This window comes from Tupaia chinensis, unplaced genomic scaffold (assembly GCF_000334495.1).
Source record: "Tupaia chinensis unplaced genomic scaffold, TupChi_1.0 Scaffold143826_1, whole genome shotgun sequence".
NCBI lineage: Eukaryota > Metazoa > Chordata > Mammalia > Scandentia > Tupaiidae > Tupaia > Tupaia belangeri.
Genome location: NW_006203676.1, coordinates 318581 through 322854, shown reverse-complemented (window position 1 = coordinate 322854; position 4274 = coordinate 318581).

Genomic DNA, 4274 nt, shown 5'->3' with positions numbered 1-4274 from the left:
TCTGCCATTTCCCACCCACCTCCCACATATCTCAGGTGTCCACAGTTGTTTCCTACATTTTATTGAGTCACAAAATTTCTTAAATAATCTAACTACTTTCAATAGCAAGTTCAGCTGATATATACATATCTGTGAATATGTGTCTGACTTTAGGCATGAAACTGCGTAGACTGAATATACTATAAGGTAGCACCTTGTTGATGCTATATAGGTTACTACGGTCATTAAATAGGTATTTTAAAATATTTTTTTAATTTCAAGAAAAGCAATTTTTAGCTTTAATAAATCAAAGAAATGCTAATTAACTGTGCTTAGAACTTAAAGTCAGGAAACAGGTTGGGATTCTGTTCAAATAGTAGGTATATGAACCTATCAGCAGCTCAAGACAGGACAACAAAGCTCAAAACCAGAAAACAAAGCCTAGAAGAAAATCAGCAATGTTTTAATCGAAAGTCATAAAATGCTATTTCACCAGTATGTACTTTATCTTCTGTTGTGGTTCGATTTTCCCAATTAAATTCTGGGATATAATATTCAAGTCCAGACTTGTCCCTACAATTAAGTTGGCCATTTTGTTAGTTTTTGAACTCTTATTTCTGTGTGACTGAATTTAATTTCCCTTGAGAACTTCTTGGAGATCTGGTATGATGCTGGTAAATTCTTTTAGGTTTTGTTTATCTGAGAATGTTCTTATCTTTTTTTCCCATATGAAGGATAATCTTGCCGAGTAAAGTATTCTTGGTTGAAATTGCTTTTCCCTTAACACTTTGAATATGTTTTCCCATTCTGTTCTCACTTGGATTGTTTCCAATGAAGGCCCGCTGTCAGCTTGATGGGATATCTTTTGTAGGTAACTTGCCATTTCTTTCTTGCCAATCTTAGTATCTTGTCTTTCTGGTCTTGGTCAATACGGCTATAACATGTCTTGGAGAAGATCTTTTTGGGTTGATTTTATTTGGGATCCTTTTTATTTCTTGGGACTGGACTTTATTTATTTATTTATTTTAGAGGTTTTTGCTATAGGGCACATGCACTTGCCAGAAAGACAGAGAGTCAGACAGAAAGCAAGCAATTATCCACCCCCCCCAGGGGGGATGGCCATGCTGCAATCCATTTTCTTCTGTTCTTCTCTCAGGATTTTGGGCATGCACACACATGTGCCCAGCATGAGTTTAAGCCACCAGCTCTGGGACTCAAACTGCAGTTGACTATGTGGGATTCCAGTGACATAGCTATTATGAAAACTGCTGGCCCCGGGACTGAATCTTTAAATGCCTCTTTAGGTTTGGAAAGTTTTCTTCCAGGATTTCATGGACTAGATTGTCAATTCCCTTATAAGTATCTTCCCCTTCTGGGATACCAATTATCTGGATGTTTGGACATTTGTTGGTATCTAGTATTTTTCAAATTGTATTCTCATTTTTTTTGGCAATTTTCTCAGTGTTCATGGTGGATTTTTCTTTTTTTTCCCATTTTTAAAATTTCATTTCCTTTTATACATTCAATCACACTATTTAGCTTATGAAATGAATATTTCAACAGGTGAATGCTTCTACCTAGTCCAGCTGATAAAACTATAAAATATCTTCAACAGATAATACCACATTTCTTTGTCCCTTTAATGCTTTGCCTCCCTATTTTTCTTCTGAATGTCCTTCCTCACTTAGACCCTACTGTTTCACACACAATATCTGGTATTTACATTCATATACTGTGTTTCTATATCCTTTAGTCAATCAGTTTTAGTCACAGAGTGTGGACAATCTGTATATATTAAGTGGGGGTATGCGAAGCCTCTCCTTCATAACCTGGCTTGCTTCACTCAGCAGTAAATCTTCCATATTCATCCACTTCCTGTCAAAAGCTAGGGTTTTATTTTATGGCTGAATAGTATTCCATTGTGTATATGTGCCACAGTTTTTCTATCCATTCATGTGTTCGTGGGCATATGGGTTGGTTCTATGACTTAGCAATTGTGAATAGTGCCACAATAAACATTGATGTGCAAGCACTTTTCTGATTAAGTATTCTTCTGTCCTTTGGGTAGATATCAAGTCGTGGGATTGCTGGATCATATGGTAGTTCAATTTGTAGATTTTTAAGGAATGTCCAAATTGTTATCCATAGTGGCTGGACCAATTTACATTCCGTTTCTAAGCCAGCAATTCTATCTTCTGCACCTAAGATTCGATTTTCTGTATGATCTAGTCTACTTTTAATACTTTCAGGGGAAGTTTTGACTTCCTGTATTATAGTCTTCATCTCTAACAGGTCCATCTGATTCTTTTTTATAGTATGAATTTCCTCTTTTAGATCTTGCAAGAATTTCCTTATCTCCTGAAACTTGTCAGCTCCTTTCTCCTGCGTCTTCTGCAGTTCATTGTCTCTCTTCTCTTCCATCTCTGTTAGCTTTATCACTATGAATATTCTAAATTCTTTATCAGACATTTCCATGAATTTCATTATATTGTCTGAGGATGAAGAGAAGTTATTCTTTTCCCTTGGAGGAGAGGTATTTTCTTGCTTTCCTATATTTTTTGTGACCCTGTGGTGGTTTCTAGTTATCTAATGGATGGTGCTTTTGTTCCTAATTCTTTAAGTTCAATCTCAGCGTTCAAAGGCATGCAGGAGGAGGTGATCTGCAGTCTTTCTTCCATTCTGTTCTCACTCTTTGTGCATCAGAATCAGTGGGAATAGAGAAATATTCTGACCCTAATTGTGTTCAGATGTTTAGATTCTGCTCACTTGGATCTGTCTAGACACTTAGTGTGTAGGAGCTGAGAAGCCAATGAGGACAGATAAAGAAAAAGGAAAAGAATTAGAGGTACAGAAAGAAGAAGAAAATATGAAATAAGAAGTAACAAGACAAATACTTAAAAAAAACTTTAGATTTTAATTTTAAAAAGCAAAAATTGAAAACATTTCAGCAGAAAATCTTTGTTTTAAGTCTCTGAAAGCAATATTTCACAGCTGAAGTTCAGGATCCATGTGGGGATGGGCCTGGGTTTGTGCCTTTTCTAAATAGAATGGGGAGAGGCACCTATTCGCACAATAAAGGGGCATCAGAGCCCAAAGAATACTTTACCTTAAAAATTAAAAAAAAATACAGTGAGACACAGAGAGACAGAGAGAAATGGAGAGAAAGAGACAGGTAACACTCACTACCCACTAGAAATGAGTGAGGGAGATGTTTCAGCAGAAAATCTTCATTTTAAGTCTCAGAAAACAATATTTCGCAGCTGAAGTTCTGGATCCATGTGGGACCCTCCATGTCTTTACATCTTCCAATCTTCCAACATCGTACTGGATGTCCTAGGCAATGCAATCAGAGAAGAGACTAAAATAAACGGCATCCAAATAGAAAAAGAAGTAGTGAATTTATCTCTGTTCACAGATTACATGATTATATATATAGAAAATCCAAAGGAATTTTAAAAACAGCTACTAACAGTGATAAATGAATACAGTAAAGTGGCAGGATACAAAATCAACATACAAATATCTATGGCATTTTTATACAGTAACAATGAACAAATTAAGAAATAATTAAAGAAAACAATCACATTTACAACAGCAAAAAAAAAAAAAAATAGCCTAAGAATAAGTCTAACCAAAGAAGTGAAGGACTACAAGAAAAACTGAAAAAAGGAATAGAAAATAATATAAAAACATCCCATGTTCCTGGATTGGAAGAATTAATATAATCAAAATATCAACCTAACAAAATTAATATACAAATTCAATACCATTCTAATCAAACTACCAGAGATATTCTTCACAGAAATAAAAAAAAATCATAAAATTTGTCTGGAATTATAAAAGGCCATGTATTGCCAAAGCAATACTATGTAAAAAAAAAAAATTAAAAAAAGTAGGTGGCATCTCACTTCTTGACCTCAAATGTATTGCAAAGGTGTGATAATTAGAAAAGCATGGTATTGGCACAATAAAAGGCAGATAGACCAATGGAATAGAATTGAGAACCCAAAAATAAACCCTAAAACATACAGCCAACTGACCTTTGACAAAGGGCACAGATAATCCATTAGGGAAAATAGAAAATGTTCAGCAAATTGTGCTGGCAAAACTGGATATCCACCTGCAGAAAGATCAAATGGATCCCTATCTCTCACCATTAACAAAAGTCAACTCAAAATGGATCAAGAATCTAAACATAAAATTTCAAACCATAAAACTACAGGAGGGGAACCAGCAGTTAGCGTAATGGCTATGTCGCTGGACTCCCAAGTAGTCGACCGCGGTTCGTGTCCCGG